Source organism: Schistocerca americana, chromosome 9, assembly GCF_021461395.2.
Source record: "Schistocerca americana isolate TAMUIC-IGC-003095 chromosome 9, iqSchAmer2.1, whole genome shotgun sequence".
NCBI lineage: Eukaryota > Metazoa > Arthropoda > Insecta > Orthoptera > Acrididae > Schistocerca > Schistocerca americana.
In genome coordinates, this window is record NC_060127.1 from 168,866,604 (window position 1) to 168,891,138 (window position 24,535).

Below are 24,535 nucleotides of genomic sequence, written 5' to 3' on the forward strand. Positions count from 1 at the left end.
AGGGGAACCAGCCCGCATTCGCCGAGGCAGATGGAAAACCACCTAAAACCCATCCACAGACTGGCCGGTTCACCGGACCTCGACTCAAATCCGCTGGGCGGATTCGTGCCGGGCACCAGGCACTCCTTCCCGCCCGGAAAGCCGGGCGTTAGACCGCACGGCCATCCGGACAGGCTTCTTGAACACATTAATCGCCTACTTTGCAACGAAGCCCCATCCAGGAAAAGCACATTTGTGCTACAGTGAGGGTTGACGAACCGTTACTGAACCATTTTCAAAGTGTACCTGTGCAGAAAAATCAGCTTCTGATCGTGTCTACGCAGACTGTACACGGTGTGTATAGACCAAATTCTCACATAGCACTCATAAGACATTCACGTGGACATTACTTATTACAGCTAATTATCTTTTGCTGAGATTGGTGACCTTGTTAACTGTACGAAGAACCGACAGGGATGGGGAGCCATGCTGACTCCATCTCTCCGAACCACGCATGTTCAATGTCATCTGTGTGACATGTTGTATGTCCTGTTGGCAGATGCCATCGTGCTGAGGAAAAACAAATTGCATATGGACGGTGGACATGGTTCTCAAAGACAGACGCATACTTGTATTGATCCACAATGCCTTCCAGAATGTCGAGATCAGCCACGGAATGCCACGAAACCATTCCACAGACCATAACGCTCCCTCCTCCGACATGGACCCTTCTGGTGATTGGTTGCTTTCACACCATACACGTCAAAGGGCCATCTGTCCGATGGATCTTAAAATGTGATTTATCTCAGAATGCCACCTGTCACGTGCAGTTGCGGTTCTGGCATGCAAAATCCAGCCTTTGTCGCCAATGAATAGCAGTCGGCATTGGTGCGTGAACCAGGCACCTACTGCTGAAGACCATACGCAGCAACATTCGCTGAACAGCTTAGGAGACACTGTTGGTAGCCTCGTGGTTCATCTGGTTGGTCAATTGCTCAACAGTTACACATATATTCGCCATTCACATCTCCGATTCTGTCATTCACCGTGGGCCGCGGAGCACCACAGTACTAGCTTTGGATAGCGCCAATTTGGCGTGTACGGGTGCTATAACCATGATGGCACGTGGGCAGTTTACAAACTTAGCCGCCTCGGAAATGCTTCCACCCTTGATCCGAAAGTTAATGATCATTCCCTTTTGGACATCAGATAAATAGCTCCGTTTCCGCGACTGCGTTGTTTTCCGCGTCCCCAAACATTCTTCATATAGCCTCCACTGCTAGTACTGCTACCTGCAGTCTACAACACGTTTTTGATAAATCATCAATTACTCTTGCCTTGAAACGGCAGCGGTCAGCGCGTCTTGCTAGTAAGCAGAGGGCCTAGATTCGAATGACGATCGATCACAAATTTTAAATTTCCCCCATGATTTAAATCAATGCCCACTTACAGCCAATATCTGTAATTCCTTTGTAATAGTGATTGACACCAATAAGTAATAAATTTGGAACTTTAAGAAGCAACAATGATTGCTAAGGGAGGCACATTACAAACACACTTAACAGAGACGTCAACTTGCATCCCAGTGTGGCGTGGGTTTCTTCGATCGCGACGTTGGAAGAGGGCGCATCGAACATGGGTTTCCACGTATGCTCATATTGAGCGATGCCGTTAGCACCAGTGACGTCATAGCCGGCAGTTATTGTATATAATAGCGCAGCAGCAAGCCATAAGCAGTCATTCTACTTGAAAACGGCAAAGGATCGCTTGGTCAAAAGCTCGTGGTTTTTTAACCACTTGGCGCAGGTGGAACTTTGTGGACATTTTATACAATCTTATCACGAGGTTGCCAGGTTTTTCCACTTCTCTGTAGCCAATAGTTGAACAAAAATTTGCCAAAATCTCGCTGTTTTTATCAATTAACTTAGATGTGCTACTTATAGAAGACTAAATTATCATATCAACATTCAATAATTGATAGCACACATTCCAACACGCTCACATTCACATACGCCAGACTAGACATACCGAAGAAGCTTTTTCTTCAAAGAAACATTTCTCGAATCCTGCCGGGAACTGAATCCAGGCACACTACCGACTGAGCTATTGAGCCAGTCAAATTATAGTAATATTTTAAATGCAACAGTTACAATCTGGAAGACATAACAGATATTAAATTCAGTTACATTTATCATTTTTATTAATTTCAGAACATACGATATTATAGCTTGAAATTTTCTATGAATCATTATACCAAACTTATACAAGGAATATTCTCATACATAACTTCGATTACCAAACAGTCACTTCAAACTTCTTCAATACTGCTGTATACATCTGCTGAATAAATTGAGTTACTATGTTTCAAACATTTATTTAGTACACAAGAAATCATTACAACACTTAAGAGTTGGATTTGGCTTTACTTCGTAAGAATGGGCTTAGGCATTTGTGTTTCCACGCTATTCCTGAATTTGGTTTTTGGTGCTGAATTCTCTTTCCAATACAGCATCAGAAACGGGTAGTGAGATGAGGAATAATGCAAATGCAGCTAAGTCTTTGAAAATTAACGAGCCTTCAGCATTTCTGTGGTATAAGACAGTTGGCCAAAATTTTTATGAAACTTGTCAGAACGTGACGTCCACAAAACTCAGCCAATTTAATTTGATCAGTGGGGTTATCTTGATTCTCAATAATACCCATACATTACGTAAATCTCTATGAATGGCAAACCTTTGAAATTCAGAAGTGATACTCGTGACAGTCATATTTCTGATTGAAGTACTGCAGTTTCTTAAAATGGCTCAGGTTTGTTGACAAACGCTTCAGGGGTTGGTAAATTAGTAACATACTGTTATGCTGTGATCTGCAACTGAAGCAACTTACTCTCTTCGAGCTTAACTTTTGACAACACACGATAAAATTCTGATCCTAGATCAGTATCTTTATTATCTGAGTAGGCTAGACCATTATCAACAGACTCAACTATTTTTTACAAACCATTTTCTAAAAAGCCATTCCAGCTAGTAACATGACCAACATTTTAACATCACCGTAGACATGCTAAATTTCGACCTTTGTTTGCTAAAAACTGAAACTCTATTTATCTCAACAAGAACGGGTTTTAAAAACTGTTGCACATGCGTAATTGACATCTTTTTGCAACATCTTATTTGGTGTCCTCACCATAAAGCACTTTTCTTTGTCTACTGCAGTATGAAAACGCACTTTTAGCGCAAGTAAGAAGGAATGCCATCGTTTTACTATTAGATTGTCAGGTTTAGTAGGCAAATTTAATCTCCAGTCGCCAGAAGGCTACACTGGCTGCCGCCCTTCTTCTTTTTTTTTTAAAAAAAAGAAAAGATTTCACTATACCTGACAACCTTGTCATACCGTCGCGACACGTTGCATTCTTACATAACTCAGCAGAATTGTTATAAAGTTGTTGCAATAAGACATAAATAGTTTGTGTCAGTAAAAAAATTAAACATTCAGTTCTGAACATTGTTTTCTTATCTCCAGATACGCAGGTAAGGTTTTGTAACCATCTGGTACTTTCGCCTCATATCACTTATATCAGCTTTCTACGAATACTGTCTTTATCGATAAAAAATTTGTATTCCATTAGGATCTGATGACAATAAAGTGCAGGACGGTGACTTACCTTGACAATCAACTTTGCTGTTTGCTGTCGTAACCGATGTGACGAGGCTAGCCAATGCGATGCTCAGCATGCTGGAAATTGGAAGGAAAATACATTAAGCCACTATAGCGTTTATCACGACTCGAGGCACTGACAAAAAAAAAAAAAAAAAAAAAAAAAACAACAACATAAGAACACCGGGCAACAGTTGGTACCGATCAACACATACAAATAACTGGGTTTATCAGTTTGTATGTATATGAAATGGAACGATCATATAGGCTCAGTCATGATTAAAGCAAGCGGTGGACTTCAGTTAATTGGTAGAATACTAGGAAAATCTACAAAATAATTTTTTTGGAGACAGTTGTGCAACCGATCCTAGATTATTGTTCAGTGTATGGAACACAAACCACATACGAGTAACATGAGATACTGAACCTATACAAAGCAGGACAGCACGAATGGTCTCAAGTTTGTTTCATCCATGCGAGAGTGTTATGGAAATGCCGAAGAAACTAAACTCGCAAAAGCTTGAAAATAAACGCAAACTATCTCGATAAAGCCTGCTTACAAGGTTTCAAGAGTCAGCTTTAAGTGAAGAATCTAGAAATACTGAATTTCAAAACTACCACAGGCTACTGCAGACTATCATAAGTGATCATAGACTAAGATACACTCATGCTAATAAGTAAAGGATAATGCTGATACATGGTGAAACAACGCTCTGGTGGGCGGTTTGCGGGTTTAAATCACCTCGGGGTATGACCACCCGGTGCATTTGACCTGCGGTCGTCGCGCGGTGGCGCTGGCAGCAGTCCACATACGCAGAGGTGTGTTGGTGCTTTTGTCAGAGTACGGTGCAGCGAGTAAGTGTGAAGACGTTTTGAGACGTGCTAATGGTGACTGTGTGTTGAAAATAGCTCAAAGAAAACATACTGATGACGTTATGAGTGGTAGAATACTAGGGCGACTGGACGATGGTCAATCACAGCAGGTCGTAGCACGGACCCTCTGTCTGCCACAAAGTGTGATCTTAAGATTATGGTAACGATTCTAGCAGAGAGGAAACGTGTCCACGCGCTACAGTACGGGACGTCCACAGTGTACAACACCACAAGAAGACCGATATCTCACCATCAGTGCCCACAGACGGCCACAGAGTACTGTAGGTAGCCTTGCTCGGGACCTTACCACAGCCACTGGAACAGCTGTCTCCAGACTCACAGTCTACAGACAACTGAACAGACATAGTTTATTCGCCTGGAGACCTGCAAGGTGCATTCCAGTGACCCCTGGTCACAGGAGAGCCCGTAAAGCCTGGTGTCAAGAACACAGTACATGGTCAGTGGAACAGTGGTACCAGGTTATGTCCACGGACGAGTCCAGGTATAGTCTGAACAATGATTCTCGCCGGGTTTTCATCTGGCGTGAACCAGGAAGCAGATACCAACCCCTTAATGTTCTTGAAAGGGACCTGTATGGAGGTCGTGGTTTGATGGTGTGGGGTGGGATTATGATTGGTGCACGCATACCCCTGCATGTCTTTGACAGAGGAACTGTAACAGGTCATGTGTACCGGGACGTCATTTTGCACCAGTATGTCCGCCTTTTCAGGGGTGCGTTGGGTCCCACCTTCCTCCTGATGGATGATAACGCACGGCCCCACCGAGATGCCATCGTGGAGGAGTACCTTGAAACAGAAGATATCAGGCGAATGGAGTGGCCTGCCTGTTCTCCTAAACCCCATCGAGCACGTCTGAGATGCTCTCGGTCGACGTATCGCTCCACGTCTTCAACCCCTACGACACTTCAGGAGCTCTGACAGGCACTGGTGCAAGAATGGGAGGCTATACCCCAGCAGCTGCTCGACCACCTGATCCACAGTATGTCAATCCTTTGTGCGGCCTGTGTACGTGTGCATGATGATCATATCCCATACTGATGTCGGGGTACATGCGCAGGAAACAGTGGAGTTTTGTAGCACATGTATTTCTGGACAGCTTTCTCAACTTACCACCAATACGGTGGACTTACAGAACTGTGTCGTGTGTGTTCCCTATGTGTCTCTGCTACTAGCACCAGTTTTGTGTAGTGCCACGTTGTGTGGCACCACATTCTGCAATTATCCTTAATTTATGAGCATGAGTGTAGTTTTCTAGCAACCTTGGTCAGCTAAGATCTTGACTGCATTACATGTACATTAGGGGTGTTGCAATCCTATTGGGGGTTATGTTATTTCTATGCCTTATTTGGATATGCCCATCGAAACTGGAATTGGTAAACCGTCTAAAAGCTGAGTGAGGATATATAGAGCGCCACGTAACCCACGCCACGTTGTCCTCTTGTCTGTTACTTAAAAACAAACGGTATTTCTATCAAAATTGGAACTATGAGTTTCATTTATCTTTTATTCAGAAATTGTTGAGCTATAACGCTAAACGGAGTGATGTAGCAAAAAACATGCAGCCCTAGAAAACGCAATTTCCTCAAAAATAGGTAAAATTATGAGACCCACAAAACAAACACATATCTAACATCGCTTCAACACTTTGTCGAGCTTATATAAAACATGCTTCCGTTATTCATAAACAATTTTCGCAATTATCAATAATAACAAGAACCTCTTGAATTTGATCATGATGAAAAACTTTCCACTGAGTACAAATAACAATAATAACTACACGGATATTTTTACATTTACAGTTTAAACTGTATTTGCATCAAACGTAACTGATTTGGTTACATAAAAGTGCAGAAGTTACGCGATCACTAATTTTTTATCTTATAAAATGCAATGAACTAAGAACTACTGGTGTGCGGTTCTACTTTTGTGCAAAACAAACAAACAAACAAAAATCAAAGAGAAGGTGCCTGCTCCCAGTTTCTCTCTCATACTTTCGTATATGTTTCTTTCTCTAGCAATGCTACTAATACTACACGTTATCCTACCATTTACTACATAATTTACTTACTGTATCAAAACTTCCGAACCATAATTTTGGTAGGACTCAATACTAAATATACTACAACCCCCCGGGTACCGCTCTTGTGGGGATCGCAGAAGCACAATGAGGCTTATTGCAGCGTACACACAAGCATTTAAGCAATCATTCCTCCCACGCTCCATACATGAATGGAGTGGGACGAAAGCCCTGGTAACTGCTACAATGGGAACTGTCCTTCGCCGTGCACTTCACAGTGCCTTGTAGAGAATCAACAATCAAGAATTTTATTCACCATAGATCATTTTACAATGATATTGCCTTCATCATACAGGATATAGTAGTACATATATAATAATAAAAGAAACTAATGTCAGTACAGCATCGTATACATTTTAAGCATGTCAGTGTACCGAATTACTCAAGATGTACTATAATATAGTACAGTATAGTATAGTACAATATAGTATACCTTGTACAAAGTGCACTGCGTATTGTATACACTACGTAATTACACACGACTTAAGCACAGCACACAATAATATGTTTAACTACAGAAAACTTTTAAATGGTAATATCCTCCTCAGGCATCTCAAAGAATTCTTTAATGTCATAAAATGGATGATCTCACAGCCAGCTGTAGCACTTAATTTAAAAAAAAAGTATATCCTTAGACTGAACATGAATTGGCAGTTTATTGAACATTTTGAGTGGATTTACTTTGTGGGAACTTCCTGTTCTTGCTAATCTGTGGGGTGGTATGTCTAACGTACCCTTAGCTCTGGTGTTGTGTGTTTGTGTAATTCCCCTCTGGCAGAAAATTCTGAAATATTATTTTTGATGTAGAGCACACACACATAAATGTAGAAATTTATGATTGTAAATATTCTGTGGGGAATACAGAGGATGACAGTGCTCCCTATGACCCGTTTTACATTTATGCATAGGACATTTTTTTGTAATTTGAAAATGTTCTTGATGTGAGGGGTGTGCCCCATAGAACCAGACCATATGAAATATGTGACTGGAACAGCCCAAAGTAAGTCATACTAAGGTACTAAAAGCTCACTACCCTCCTTGGTTTCAAGGTAAGGTATGACACTCAGGATATTTTTTCACCCATGTTCCTCCCAATAGAGTTTTGAGTCAATGCAAATACCTAAGAGTTTTACTGACTTATTGCCTACTTTATTGGAGATTCCCATTAAAAGTTGTTGGGTTTTATCAGGATTGCACTGGAGCTTAGAGGTTGCAAACCAGTTCAAGGTCTTATCAAGTGTTTCTTTTGTTATGCTATTCAGATATGGAACGTTCTGATGTGTGGAAAGTAGTGTTGCATCGTCAGCACAACACATGACAGGGTGGGCTATGTTATTATATAAATCACTGATAGCTACAATGAAGAATAAGGGTCTAAGGACAGACCCTTGTGGAACACCAGTGCTGATTTCCATCACGGAAGAATTTACATTTCTGACTGAGACAAATTGTTTGCTGTTACTTAAATAAGAATTTATCACAGTTTAAGCGCTCCCTCTCACCCCATAAGACTCTAGTTTCGTCAGTAGTAAGTCAACAGGTACGCAATCGAAAGCTTTGCATAGGTCGCATAATAGCAGTGTTACCTTATTATTGTTTTCAGAAGCTGTTAAGGTTTGGTCAATGACTTTCAAGAAGGCCCCTGTTGTGTTTCTCTCACTGCAAAAGCCAAATTGATTGTTCCATAGGATATTGTGTTTTTCAAAGAAGTAGGTGGATGTAGATGTAAATGAAACTGTACCCTGTCCGCTTTCATCTAGACCATACCGTAACTTGGCAGTCAGTGGGTCTGGCTGCTATTGGGGAGGACCCATGTTCGATTCCTGGTCATGCTAAGGGTCTTCTATCGGTGGGAGGACGTGTGGTGCTCTCAGCTTCTTCTTGATGGGAACTGAGGAGCTACCTGCATGAGAAACAACGGCAACAAAGTATAGGAAGCCAGCAACGGTCAGGAGAATGGTATGCTGACCCCATGCCCCTCCATACCGCATCAGAATGATCCCACTGGCAGAAGAAGACACTGTGGCCGTCGGTCCCGATTCGCCAGAACGCGGAGGTAACGTTTCCGTCCTGAAACAAATAATTATTTGCCACGTTCGAGATACGCCCTGGGAACCTATTCTTTTTAGAATCAATTGTGCGGTAAAGCTCCTTTCCCCCCAATTCGTTCAATAACCTACTCATCAATTTTCCACTTTATCCATTTAATCGCGTAATATATCACACCTCCTATGGCTGCGACGTAGCTCTTTCCGTTCAATTTAATTATTTATGCAACTTCTTCGTCATAATTTAACTTGTGAAGTATTCTTTATTATTGATCGTGCACCCACTTGAGCTGTTATATCTCTGCCGACGACTAATTTTCAGTTGTCTTAAAATAACTGAAGAAACGCAGGCCTAATTTGTCTTCCCCTCGGTGTTGTGAAGTTGAGCGGATGCAAAGAGAAGCGCTCTCAAGTTTTTGAGAGACATTTGCTGAAATAAATGAGGAGTTTTCAGGGAGGATGTTATTCATTAAACTATTGAATCATTATAAGCAACAAAAAAAAGAACATGCACTATGAAGGAATTATCCGAAAGGGACGGAAATCGGTAGAAGTGATTTACATGTACAGGAAAACAAATGATTACAATTACAGAGAATTGGATGGTTTATTCAAGAAAGAGAGCTTCACAAATCGAGCAAGCCAGCAACGCGTTGGTCCAACTCTTGCCCTCATGGAAGCAGTTATTCGGCTTGGTATTGATTGACAGAGATGTAGGATGTCCTCCTCAGAGATATCGTGCCAAATTCTGTCCAACTGGCATGTTACATCGTCAAAATACCGAGGTCGGTGAGGGGCCGTGCTTGTAATGTTCCGAACGTTATTTGGGAACAGATCCGGAGACATTGCTGACTGGGCTAGGGTTTGGTAAGCATGAAGAGAAGCAGCAGAAATTCTCACCGTGTGCCGGCGGTCATTATCTTGCAGAAATGTAAGCCCAGGATGGCATGCCTTGAAAGGCAACAAAACACAGTGTACACAGTCAGATTGATATCCTACTACCATCCGGGGCATCTCCAGACAAGTCTAAGTTTCGAATCTCATTGACTGAAGTAAACTATGTTGTGTGATGAGGCCCCCTTCGAACTGAACCCCAAAAACAAGCGAAGTTGTGTCTGGCGACACCACGGACGGCTTTGTGGGGAAAAACAAACTGACGGTCGCCCTTGGTTCGACAAACAAAAGTGATAGTCTGGGGTGCCATTTATTTTCATAGTACAACCTCTCTGGTTGTTGTGTGATGAGGCCCCCTTCGAACTGAACCCCAAAAACCAGCGAAGTTGTGTCTGGCGACACAACGGACAGCTTTGTGGGAAAAACAAACTGAGAGTCGCCCTCGGTTCGACAAACAAAAGTGATAGTCTGGGGTGCCATTTATTTTCATAGTATACAACCTCTCTGGTAGTTGTGTGATGAGGCCCCCTTCGAATTGAACCCCAAAAACCAGCGAAGTTGTGTCTGGCGACACCACGGACAGCTTTGTGGGAAAAAAAAAACTGACAGTCGCCCTCGGTTCGACAAACAAAAGTGATAGTCTGGGGTGCCATTTATTTTCATAGTACAACCTCTCTGGTTGTAGTGTGATGAGGCCCCCTTCGAATTGAACCCCAAAAACCAGCGAAGTTGTATCTGGCGACACCACGGACAGCTTCGTGAGGAAAAAAAAAAACTGACAGTCGCCCTCGGTTCGACAAACAAAAGTGATAGTCTGGGGTGCCATTTATTTTCATAGTACAACCTCTCTGGTTGTTGTGTGATGAGGCCCCCTTCGAACTGAACCCCAAAAACCAGCGAAGTTGTGTCTGGCGACACAACGGACAGCTTTGTGGGAAAAACAAACTGAGAGCCGCCTCGGTTCGACAAACAAAAGTGATAGTCTGGGGTGCCATTTATTTTCATAGTATACAACCTCTCTGGTAGTTGTGTGATGAGGCCCCCTTCGAATTGAACCCCAAAAACCAGCGAAGTTGTGTCTGGCGACACCACGGACAGCTTTGTGGGAAAAAAAAAACTGACAGTCGCCCTCGGTTCGACAAACAAAAGTGATAGTCTGGGGTGCCATTTATTTTCATAGTACAACCTCTCTGGTTGTAGTGTGATGAGGCCCCCTTCGAATTGAACCCCAAAAACCAGCGAAGTTGTATCTGGCGACACCACGGACAGCTTCGTGAGGAAAAAAAAAAAACTGACAGTCGCCCTCGGTTCGACAAACAAAAGTGATAGTCTGGGGTGTCATTTATTTTCATAGTATACAACCTCTCTGGTTGTTGTGTGATGAGGCCCCCTTCGAATTGAACCCCAAAAACCAGCAAAGTTGTGTCTGGCGACGCCACGGACAGCTTTGTGGGAAAAACAAACTAACAGTCGCCCTCGGTTCGACAAACAAAAGTGATAGTCTGGGGTGCCATTTATTTTCATAGTACAACCTCTCTGGTTGTTGTGTGATGAGGCCCCCTTCGAATTGAACCCCAAAAACCAAAAAAATGGTTCAATGGCTCTGAGCACTATGGGACTCAACTGCTGAGGTCATTAGTCCCCTAGAACTTAGAACTAGTTAAACCTAACTAACCTAAGGACATCACAAACATCCATGCCCGAGGCAGGATTCGAACCTGCGACCGTAGCGGTCTTGCGGTTCCAGACTGCAGCGCCTTTAACCGCACGGCCACTTCGGCCGGCCCCCAAAAACCAGCGAAGTTGTGTCTGGCGACACCACGGACAGCTTCGTGAGGAAAAAAAACTGACAGTCGCCCTCGGTTCGACAAACAAAAGTGATAGTCTGGGGTGCCATTTATTTTCATAGTATACAACCTCTCTGGTTGTTGTGTGATGAGGCCCCCTTCGATTTGAACCCCAAAAACCAGCGAAGTTGTGTCTGGCGACGCCACGGACAGCTTTGTGGGAAAAACAAACTGACAGTCGCCCTCGGTTCGACAAACAAAAGTGATAGTCTGGGGTGCCATTTATTTTCATAGTACAACCTCCCTGGTTGTTGTGTGATGAGGCCCACTTCGAATTGAACCCCAAAAACCAGCGAAGTTGTGTCTGGCGACGCCACGGACAGCTTTGTGGGAAAAACAAACTGACAGTCGCCCTCGGTTCGACAAACAAAAGTGATAGTCTGGGGTGCCATTTATTTTCATAGTACAACCTCCCTGGTTGTTGTGTGATGACGCCCCCTTCGAATTGGACCCCAAAAACCAGCGAAGTTGTGTCTGGCGACACCACGGACAGCTCTGTGGGAAAAAAAAACTGACAGTCGCCCTCAGTTCGACAAACAAAAGTGATAGTCTGGGGTGCCATTTATTTTCATAGTACAACCTCTCTGGTTGTTGTGTGATGAGGCCCCCTTCGAATTTAACCCCAAAAACCAGCGAAGTTGTGTCTGGCGACGCCACGGACAGCTTTGTGGGAAAAACAAACTGACAGTCGCCCTCGGTTCGACAAACAAAAGTGACAGTCTGGGGTGCCATTTATTTTCATAGTACAACCGCTCTGGTTGTTGTGTGATGAGGCCCCCTTCGAATTGAACCCCAAAAACCAGCGAAGTTGTGTCTGGCGACACCACGGACAGCTCTGTGGGAAAAAAAAACTGACAGTCGCCCTCAGTTCTACAAACAAAGGTGATAGTCTGGGGTGCCATTTATTTTCATAGTACAACCCCTCTGGCTGTTGTGTGATGAGGCCCCCTTCGAACTGAACCCCAAAAACCAGCGAAGTTGTGTCTGGTGACGCCACGGACAACTTTGTGGGAAAAACAAACTGAGAGTCGCCCTCGGTTCGACAAACAAAGGTGATAGTCTGGGGTGCCATTTATTTTCATAGTACAACCTCTCTGGTTGTTGTGTGATGAGACCCCCTTCGAATTGAACCCCAAAAACAAGCGAAATTGTGTCTGGCGACGCCACGGACAGCTTTGTGGGAAAAACAAACTGACAGTCGTCCTCGGTTCGACAAACAAAATTGATACTCTGGTGTGCCATTTATTTTCATAGTACAACCTCTCTGGTTGTTGTGTGATGAGGCCCCCTTCGAATTGAACCCCAAAAACCAGCGAAGTTGTGTCTGGTGACGCCACGGACAACTTTGTGGGAAAAACAAACTGAGAGTCGCCCTCGGTTCGACAAACAAAAGTGATAGTCTGGGGTGCCATTTATTTTCATAGTATACAACCTCTCTGCTTGTTGTGTGATGAGGCCCCCTTCGAATTGAACCCCAAAAACCAGCGAAGTTGTGTCTGGCGACGCCACGGACAACTTTATGGGAAAAAAAACTGACAGTCGCCCTCGGTTTGGCAAACAAAAGTGATAGTCTGGGGTGCCATATATTTTCATAGTACAACCTCATTGGTTGTTGTGTGATGAGGCCGCCTTCGAATTGAACCCCAAAAACCAGCGAAGTTATGTCTGGCGACACCACGGACAGCTTCGTGAGGAAAAAAAAACTGACAGTCGCCCTCGGTTCGACAAACAAAAGTGATAGTCTGGGGTGCCATTTATTTTCATAGTATACAACCTCTCTGGTTGTTGTGTGATGAGGCCCCCTTCGAATTGAACCCCAAAAACCAGCGAAGTTGTGTCTGGCGACGCCACGGACAGCTTTGTGGGAAAAACAAACTGACAGTCGCCCTCGGTTCGACAAACAAAAGTGATAGTCTGGGGTGCCATTTATTTTCATAGTACAACCTCTCTGGTTGTTGTGTGATGAGGCCCCCTTCGAATTGAACCCCAAAAACCAGCGAAGTTGTGTCTGGCGACACCACGGACAGATTCGTGAGGAAAAAAAAACTGACAGTCGCCCTCGGTTCCACAAACAAAAGTGATAGTCTGGGGTGCCATTTATTCTCATAGTATGCAACCTCTCTGGTTGTTGTGTGATGAGGCCCCCTTCGAATTGAACCCCAAAAACCAGCGAAGTTGTGTCTGGCGACGCCACGGACAGCTTTGTGGGAAAAACAAACTGACAGTCGCCATCGGTTCGACAAACAAAAGTGATAGTCTGGGGTGCCATTTATTTTCATAGTACAACCTTTCTGGCTGTTGTGTGATGAGGCCCCCTTCGAACTGAACCCCAAAAACCAGCGAAGTTGTGTCTGGTGACGCCACGGACAACTTTGTAAGAAAAACAAACTGAGAGTCGCCCTCGGTTCGACAAACAAAAGTGATAGTCTGGGGTGCGATTTATTTTCATAGTATACAACCTCTCTGGTTGTTGTGTGATGAGGCCCCCTTCGAATTGAACCCCAAAAACCAGCGAAGTTGTGTCTGGCGACGCCACGGACAGCTTTCTGGGAAAAACAAACTGACAGTCGCCCTCGGTTCGACAAACAAAAGTGATAGTCTGGGGTGCCATTTATTTTCATAGTACAACCTCTCTGGTTGTTGTGTGATGAGGCCCCCTTCGAATTGAACCCCAAAAACCAGCGAAGTTGTGTCTGGCGACACCACGGACAGCTTCGTGAGGAAAAAAAAACTGACAGTCGCCCTCGGTTCGACAAACAAAAGTGATAGTCTGGGGTGCCATTTATTTTCACAGTATACAACCTCTCTGGTTGTTGTGTGATGAGGCCCCCTTCGAATTGAACACCAAAAACCAGCGATGTTGTGTCTGGCGACGCTACGGACAGCTTTGTGGGAAAAACAAACTGACAGTCGCCCTCGGTTTGGCAAACAAAAGTGATAGTCTGGGGTGCCATTTATTTTCATAGTACAACCTCTCTGGTTGTTGTGTGATGAGGCCCCCTTCGAATTGAACCCCAAACACCAGCGAAGTTATGTCTGGCGACACCACGGACAGCTTCGTGAGGAAAAAAATAACTGAGAGTCGCCCTCGGTTCGACAAACAAAAGTGATAGTCTCGGGTGCCATTTATTTCCATAGTATACAACCTCTCTGGTTGTTGTGTGATGATGCCCCCTTCGAACTGAACCCCAAAAACCAGCGAAGTTGTGTCTGGTGACGCCACGGACAACTTTGTGGGAAAAACAAACTGAGAGTCACCCTCGGTTCGACAAACAAAAGTGATAGTCTGGGGTGCCATTTATTTTCATAGTACAACCTCTCTGGCTGTTGTGTGATGAGGCCCCCTTCGAACTGAACCCCAAAAACCAGCGAAGTTGTGTCTGGTGACGCCACGGACAACTTTGTGGGAAAAACAAACTGAGAGTCACCCTCGGTTCGACAAACAAAAGTGATAGTCTGGGGTGCCATTTATTTTCATAGTACAACCTCTCTGGTTGTTGTGTGATGAGGCCCCCTTCTAATTGAACCCCAAATACAAGCGAAGTTGTGTCTGGCGACGCCACGGACAGCTTTGTGGGAAAAACAAACTGACAGTCGTCCTCGGTTCGACAAACAAAAGTGATAGTCTGTTGTGCCATTTATTTTCATAGTACAACCTCTCTGGTTGTTGTGTGATGAGGCCCCCTTCGAATTGAACCCCAAAAACCAGCGAAGTTGTGTCTGGCGACGCCATGGACAGCTTTGTGGGAAAAACAAACTGACAGTCGTCCTCGGTTCGACAAACAAAAGTGATAGTCTGGGGTGCCATTTATTTTCATAGTACAACCTCTCTGGTTGTTATGTGATGAGGCCCCCTTCGAATTGAACCCCAAAAACCAGCGAAGTTATGTCTGGCGACACCACGGACAGCTTCGTGAGGAAAAAAATAACTGAGAGTCGCCCTCGGTTCGACAAACAAAAGTGATAGTCTGGGGTGCCATTTATTTTCATAGTACAACCTCTCTAGTTGTTGTGTGATGAGGCCCCCTTCGAATTGAACCCCAAAAACCAGCGAAGTTGTGTCTGGCGACACCACGGGCAGCTCCGAGAGGAAAAAAAAAATGACAGTCGCCCTCGGTTCGACAAACAAAAGTGATAGTCTGGGGTGCCATTTATTTTCATAGTATACAACGTCTCTGGTTGTTGTGTGATGAGGCCCCGTTCGAATTGAACCCCAAAAACCAGCGAAGTTGTGTCTGGCGACGCCACGGACAGCTTTGTGAGAAAAACAAACTGACAGTCCCCTCGGTTCGACAAACAAAAGTGATAGTCTGGGGTGCCATTTATTTTCATAGTACAACCTCTCTGGTTGTTGTGTGATGAGGCCCCCTTCGAATTGAACCCCAAAAACCAGCGAAGTTGTGTCTGGCGACGCCACGGACAGCTTTGTGGGAAAAAAAAACTGACAGTCGCCCTCGGTTCGACAAAAAAAAGTGATAGTCTGGGGTGCCATTTATTTTCAAAGTACAACCTCCCTGGTTGTTGTGTGATGAGGCCCCCTTCGAATTGGACCCCAAAAACCAGCGAAGTTGTGTCTGGCGACGCCACGGACAGCTTTGTGGGAAAAAAAGCTGACAGTCGCCCTCAGTTCGACAAACAAAAGTGATAGTCTGGGGTGCCATTTATTTTCATAGTACAACCTCTCTGGTTGTTGTGTGATGAGGCCCCCTTCGAATTGAACCCCAAAAACCAGCGAAGTTGTGTCTGGCGACGCCACGGACAGCTTTGTGGGAAAAACAAACTGACAGTCGCCCTCGGTTCGACAAACAAAAGTGATAGTCTGGGGTGCCATTTATTTTCATAGTACAACCTCTCTGGTTGTTGTGCGATGAGGCCCCCTTCGAATTGAACCCCAAAAACCAGCTAAGTTGTGTCTGGCGACACCACGGACAGCTTCGTGAGGAAAAAAAAACTGACAGTCGCCCTCAGTTCGACAAACAATAGTGATAGTCTGGGGTGCCATTTATTTTCATAGTATACAACCTCTCTGGTTGTTGTGTGATGAGGCCCCCTTCGAATTGAACCCCAAAAACCAGCGAAGTTGTGTCTGGCGACGCCACGGACAGCTTTGTGGGAAAAACAAACTTACAGTCGCCATCGGTTCGACAAACAAAAGTGATAGTCTGGGGTGCCATTTATTTTCATAGTACAACCTCTCTGGCTGTTGTGTGATGAGGCCCCCTTCGAACTGAACCCCAAAAACCAGTGAAGTTGTGTCTGGTGACGCCACGGACAACTTTGTGGGAAAAACAAACTGAGAGTCGCCCTCGGTTCGACAAACAAAAGTGATAGTCTGGGGTGCCATTTATTTTCATAGTACAACCTCTCTGGTTGTTGTGTGATGAGGCCCCCTTCTAATTGAACCTCAAAAACAAGCGAAGTTGTGTCTGGCGACGCCATGGACAGCTTTGTGGGAAAAACAAACTGACAGTCGTCCTCGGTTCGACAAACAAAAGTGATAGTCTGGTGTGCCATTTATTTTCATAGTACAACCTCTCTGGTTGTTGTGTGATGAGGCCCCCTTCGAATTGAACCCCAAAAACCAGCGAAGTTGTGTCTGGTGACGCCACGGACATGTTTGTGGAATAAACAAACTGAAAGACGCCCTCGGTTCGACAAACAAAAGTGATAGTCTGGGGTGCCATTTATTTTCATAGTACAACCTCTCTGGTTATTGTGTGATGAGGCCCCCTTCGAATTGGACCCCAAAAACCAGCGAAGTTGTGTCTGGCGACGCCACGGACAGTTTTGTGGAAAAAAAAAACTGACAGTCGCCCTCAGTTCGACAAACAAAAGTGATAGTCTGGGGTGCCATAGATTTTCATAGTACAACCTCTCTGGTTGTTGTGTGATGAGGCCCCCTTCTAACTGAACCCCAAAAACCAGCGAAGTTGTGTCTGGCGACGCCACGGACAGCTTTGTGGGAAAAACAAACTGACAGTCGCCCTCGGTTCGACAAACAAAAGTGATAGTCTGGGGTGCCATTTATTTTCATAGTATACAACCTCTCTGGTTGTTGTGTGATGAGGCCCCGTTCGAATTGAACCCCAAAAACCAGCGAAGTTGTGTCTGGCGACGCCACGGACAGCTTTGTGGGAAAAACAAACTGACAGTCGCCCTCGGTTCGACAAACAAAAGTGATAGTCTGGGGTGCCATTTATTTTCATAGTACAACCTCTCTGGTTGTTGTGTGATGAGGCCCCCTTCGAATTGAACCCCAAAAACCAGCGAAGTTGTGTCTGGCGACGCCACGGACAGCTTTGTGGGAAAAACAAACTGACAGTCGCCCTCGGTTCGACAAACAAAAGTGATAGTCTGGGGTGCCATTTATTTTCAAAGTACAACCTCCCTGGTTGTTGTGTGATGGGGCCCCCTTCGAATTGGACCCCAAAAACCAGCGAAGTTGTGTCTGGCGACGCCACGGACAGCTTTGTGGGAAAAAAAGCTGACAGTCGCCCTCAGTTCGACAAACAAAAGTGATAGTCTGGGGTGCCATTTATTTTCATAGTACAACCTCTCTGGTTGTTGTGTGATGAGGCCCCCTTCGAATTGAACCCCAAAAACCAGCGAAGTTGTGTCTGGCGACGCCACGGACAGCTTTGTGGGAAAAACAAACTGACAGTCGCCCTCGGTTCGACAAACAAAAGTGATAGTCTGGGGTGCCATTTATTTTCATAGTACAACCTCTCTGGTTGTTGTGTGATGAGGCCCCCTTCGAATTGAACCCCAAAAACCAGCGAAGTTGTGTCTGGCGGCGCCACGGACAGCTTTGTGGGAAAAACAAACTGACAGTCGCCCTCGGTTCGACAAACAAAAGTGATAGTCTGGGGTGCCATTTATTTTCAAAGTACAACCTCCCTGGTTGTTGTGTGATGAGGCCCCCTTCGAATTGGACCCCAAAAACCAGCGAAGTTGTGTCTGGCGACGCCACGGACAGCTTTGTGGGAAAAAAAGCTGACAGTCGCCCTCAGTTCGACAAACAAAAGTGATAGTCTGGGGTGCCATTTATTTTCATAGTACAGCCTCTCTGGTTGTTGTGTGAGGAGGCCCCCTTCGAATTGAACCCCAAAAACCAGCGAAGTTGTGTCTGGTGACGCCACAGACAGCTTCGTGAGAAAAAAAAAACTGACAGTCGCCCTCGGTTCGACAAACAAAAGTGATAGTCTGGGGTGCCATTTATTTTCATAGTACAACCTCCCTGGTTGTTGTGTGATGAGGCCCCCTTCGAATTGAACCCCAAAAACCAGCGAAGTTGTGTCTGGCGACGCCACGGACAGCTTTGTGGGAAAAACAAACTGACAGTCGCCCTCGGTTCGACAAACAAAAGTGATAGTCTGGGGTGCTATTTATTTTCATAGTACAACCTCTCTGGTTGTTGTGTGATGAGGCCCCCTTCGAATTGAACCCCAAATACCAGCGAAGTTGTGTCTGGCGACGCCACGGACAGCTTTGTGGGAAAAACAAACTGACAGTCGCCCTCAGTTCGACAAACAAAAGTGATAGTCTGGGGTGCCATTTATTTTCATAGTACAACCTCCCTGGTTGTTGTGTGATGAGGATCCCTTCGAATTGGACCCCAAAAACCTGCGAAGTTGTGTCTGGCGACGCCACGAACAGCTTTGTGGGGAAAAAAAACTGACAGTCGCCTTCAGTTCGACAAACAAAAGTGATAGTCTGGGGTGCCATTTATTTTCATAGTACAACCTCTCTGGTTGTTGTGTGATGAGGCCCCCTTCGAATTGAACCCCAAAAACCAGCGAAGTTGTGTCTGGCGACGCCACGGACAGCTTTGTGGGAAAAACAAACTGACAGTCGCCCTCAGTTCGACAAACAAAAGTGATAGTCTGCGGTGCCATTTATTTTCATAGTACAACCTCTCTGGTTGTTGTGTCATGAGGCCCCCTTCGAATTGAACCCCAAAAACCAGCGAAGTTGTGTCTGGCGAAACCACGGACAGCTTCGTGAAGAAAAAAAAACTGACAGTCGCCCTCGGTTCGACAAACAAAAGTGATAGTCTGGGGTGCCATTTATTTTCATAGTATACAACCTCTCTGGTTGTTGTGTGATGAGGCCCCCTTCGAATTGAACCCCAAAAACCAGCGAAGTTGTGTCTGGCGACGCCACGGACAGCTTTGTGGCAAAAACAAACTGACAGTCGCCATCGGTTCGACAAACAAAAGTGATAGTCTGGGGTACCATTTATTTTCATAGTACAACCTCTCTGGCTGTTGTGTGATGAGGCCCCCTTCGAACTGAACCCCAAAAACCAGCGAAGTTGTGTCTGGTGACGCCACGGACAACTTTGTGGGAAAAACAAACTGAGAGTCACCCTCGGTTCGACAAACAAAAGTGATAGTCTGGGGTGCCATTTATTTTCATAGTACAACCTCTCTGGTTGTTGTGTGATGAGGCCCCCTTCTAATTGAACCCCAAATACAAGCGAAGTTGTGTCTGGCGACGCCACGGACAGCTTTGTGGGAAAAACAAACTGACAGTCGTCCTCGGTTCGACAAACAAAAGTGATAGTCTGGTGTGCCATTTATTTTCATAGTACAACCTCTCTGGTTGTTGTGTGATGAGGCCCCCTTCGAATTGAACCCCAAAAACCAGCGAAGTTGTGTCTGGCGACGCCACGGACAGCTTTGTGGGAAAAACAAACTGACAGTCGTCCTCGGTTCGACAAACAAAAGTGATAGTCTGGTGTGCCATTTATTTTCATAGTACAACCTCTCTGGTTGTTGTGTGATGAGGCCCCCTTCGAATTGAACCCCAAAAACCAGCGAAGTTATGTCTGGCGACACCACGGACAGCTTCGTGAGGAAAAAAATAACTGAGAGTCGCCCTCGGTTCGACAAACAAAAGTGATAGCCTGGGGTGCCATTTATTTTCATAGTATACAACCTCTCTGGTTGTTGTGTGATGAGGCCCCCTTCGAATTGAACCCCAAAAACCAGTGAAGTTGTGTCTGGCGACGCCACGGACAGATTTGTGGGAAAAACAAACTGACAGTCGCCCTCGGTTCGACAAACAAAAGTGATAGTCTGGGGTGCCATTTATTTTCATAGTATACAACCTCTCTGCTTGTTGTGTGATGAGGCCCCCTTCGAATTGAACCCCAAAAACCAGCGAAGTTGTGTCTGGCGACACCACGGGCAGCTTCGTGAGGAAAAAAAAACTGACAGTCGCCCTCGGTTCGACAAACAAAAGTGATAGTCTGGGGTGCCATTTATTTTCATAGTATACAACCTCTCTGGTTGTTGTGTGATGAGGCCCCGTTCGAATTGAACCCCAAAAACCAGCGAAGTTGTGTCTGGCGACGCCACGGACAGCTTTGTGGGAAAAACAAACTGACAGTCGCCCTCGGTTCGACAAACAAAAGTGATAGTCTGGGGTGCCATTTATTTTCATAGTACAACCTCTCTGGTTGTTGTGTGATGAGGCCCCCTTCGAATTGAACCCCAAAAACCAGCGAAGTTGTGTCTGGCGACGCCACGGACAGCTTTGTGGGAAAAACAAACTGACAGTCGCCCTCGGTTCGACAAACAAAAGTGATAGTCTGGGGTGCCATTTATTTTCAAAGTACAACCTCCCTGGTTGTTGTGTGATGAGGCCCCCTTCGAATTGGACCCCAAAAACCAGCGAAGTTGTGTCTGGCGACGCCACGGACAGCTTTGTGGGAAAAAAAGCTGACAGTCGCCCTCAGTTCGACAAACAAAAGTGATAGTCTGGGGTGCCATTTATTTTCACAGTACAACCTCTCTGGTTGTTGTGTGATGAGGCCCCCTTCGAATTGAACCCCAAAAACCAGCGAAGTTGTGTCTGGCGACGCCACGGACAGCTTTGTGGGAAAAACAAACTGACAGTCGCCCTCGGTTCGACAAACAAAGGTGATAGTCTGGGGTGCCATTTCTTTTCATAGTACAACATCTCTGGTTGTTGTGTGATGAGGCCCCCTTCGAATTGAACCCCAAAAACCAGCGAAGTTGTGTCTGGCGACACCACGGACAGCTTCGTGAGGAAAAAAAAACTGACAGTCGCCCTCAGTTCGACAAACAATAGTGATAGTCTGGGGTGCCATTTATTTTCATAGTATACAACCTCTCTGGTTGTTGTGTGATGAGGCCCCCTTCGAATTGAACCCCAAAAACCAGCGAAGTTGTGTCTGGCGACGCCACGGACAGCTTTGTGGGAAAAACAAACTTACAGTCGCCATCGGTTCGACAAACAAAAGTGATAGTCTGGGGTGCCATTTATTTTCATAGTACAACCTCTCTGGCTGTTGTGTGATGAGGCCCCCTTCGAACTGAACCCCAAAAACCAGTGAAGTTGTGTCTGGTGACGCCACGGACAACTTTGTGGGAAAAACAAACTGAGACTCGCCCTCGGTTCGACAAACAAAAGTGATAGTCTAGGGTGCCATTTATTTTCATAGTACAACCTCTCTGGTTGTTGTGTGATGAGGCCCCCTTCTAATTGAACCTCAAAAACAAGCGAAGTTGTGTCTGGCGACGCCACGGACAGCTTTGTGGGAAAAACAAACTGACAGTCGCCCTCAGTTCGACAAACAAAAGTGATAGTCTGGGGTGCCATTTATTTTCATAGTACAACCTCTCTGGTTGTTGTGTGATGAGGCCCCCTTCGAATTGGACCCCTAAAACCAGCGAAGTTGTGTCTGGCGACGCCACGGACAGCTTTGTGGAAAAAAAAAAACTGACAGTCGCCCTCAGTTCGACAAACAAAAGTGATAGTCTGGGGTGCCATTTATTTTCATAGTACAACCTCTCTGGTTGTTGTGTGATGAGGCCCCCTTCTAACTGAACCCCAAAAACCAGCGAAGTTGTGTCTGGCGACGCCACGGACAGCTTTGTGGGAAAAACAAACTGACAGTCGCCCTCGGTTCGACAAACAAAAGTGATAGTCTGGGGTGCCATTTATTTTCATAGTACAACCTCTCTGGTTGTTGTGTGATGAGGCCCCCCTCGAATTGAACCCCAAAAACCAGCGAAGTTGTGTCTGGCGACACCACGGGCAGCTTCGTGAGGAAAAAAAAACTGACAGTCGCCCTCGGTTCGACAAACAAAAGTGATAGTCTGGGGTGCCATTTATTTTCATATTATACAACCTCTCTGGTTGTTGTGTGATGAGACCCGTTCGAATTGAACCCCAAAAACCAGCGAAGTTGTGTCTGGCGACGCCACGGACAGCTTTGTGGGAAAAACAAACTGACAGTCGCCCTCGGTTCGACAAACAAAAGTGATAGTCTGGGGTGCCATTTATTTTCGTAGTACAACCTCTCTGGTTGTTGTGTGATGAGGCCCCCTTCGAATTGAACCCCAAAAACCAGCGAAGTTGTGTCTGGCGGCGCCACGGACAGCTTTGTGGGAAAAACAAACTGACAGTCGCCCTCGGTTCGACAAACAAAAGTGATAGTCTGGGGTGCCATTTATTTTCAAAGTACAACCTCCCTGGTTGTTGTGTGATGAGGCCCCCTTCGAATTGGACCCCAAAAACCAGCGAAGTTGTGTCTGGCGACGCCACGGACAGCTTTGTGGGAAAAAAAGCTGACAGTCGCCCTCAGTTCGACAAACAAAAGTGATAGTCTGGGGTGCCATTTATTTTCATAGTACAACCTCTCTGGTTGTTGTGTGATGAGGCCCCCTTCGAATTGAACCCCAAAAACCAGCGAAGTTGTGTCTGGCGACGCCACGGACAGCTTTGTGGGAAAAACAAACTGACAGTCGCCCTCGGTTCGACAAACAAAAGTGATAGTCTGGGGTGCCATTTATTTTCATAGTACAACCTCTCTGGTTGTTGTGTGATGAGGCCCCCTTCGAATTGAACCCCAAAAACCAGCGAAGTTGTGTCTGGTGACACCACGGACAGCTTCGTGAGGAAAAAAAAACTGACAGTCGCCCTCGGTTCGACAAACAATAGTGATAGTCTGGGGTGCCATTTATTTTCATAGTATACAACCTCTCTGGTTGTTGTGTGATGAGGCCCCCTTCGAATTGAACCCCAAAAACCAGCGAAGTTGTGTCTGGCGACGCCACGGACAGCTTTGTGGGAAAAACAAACTTACAGTCGCCATCGGTTCGACAAACAAAAGTGATAGTCTGGGGTGCCATTTATTTTCATAGTACAACCTCTCTGGCTGTTGTGTGATGAGGCCCCCTTCGAACTGAACCCCAAAAACCAGCGAAGTTGTGTCTGGTGACGCCACGGACAACTTTGTGGGAAAAACAAACTGAGAGTCGCCCTCGGTTCGACAAACAAAAGTGATAGTCTGGGGTGCCATTTATTTTCATAGTACAACCTCTCTGGTTGTTGTGTGATGAGGCCCCCTTCTAATTGAACCTCAAAAACAAGCGAAGTTGTGTCTGGCGACGCCATGGACAGCTTTGTGGGAAAAACAAACTGACAGTCGTCCTCGGTTCGACAAACAAAAGTGATAGTCTGGTGTGCCATTTATTTTCATAGTACAACCTCTCTGGTTGTTGTGTGATGAGGCCCCCTTCGAATTGAACCCCAGAAACCAGCGAAGTTGTGTCTGGTGACGCCACGGACATCTTTGTGGAATAAACAAACTGACAGACGCCCTCGGTTCGACAAACAAAAGTGATAGTCTGGGGTGCCATTTATTTTCATAGTACAACCTCTCTGGTTGTTGTGTGATGAGGCCCCCTTCGAAGTGGACCCCAAAAACCAGCGAAGTTGTGTCTGGCGACGCCACGGACAGCTTTGTGGAAAAAAAAAAACTGACAGTCGCCCTCAGTTCGACAAACAAAAGTGATAGTCTGGGGTGCCATTTATTTTCATAGTACAACCTCTCTGGTTGTTGTGTGATGAGGCCCCCTTCTAACTGAACCCCAAAAACCAGCGAAGTTGTGTCTGGCGACGCCACGGACAGCTTTGTGGGAAAAACAAACTGACAGTCGCCCTCGGTTCGACAAACAAAAGTGATAGTCTGGGGTGCCATTTATTTTCATATTACAACCTCTCTGGTTGTTGTGTGATGAGGCGCCCTTCGAATTGAACCCCAAAAACCAGCGAAGTTGTGTCTGGCGACGCCACGGACATCTTTGTGGAATAAACAAACTGACA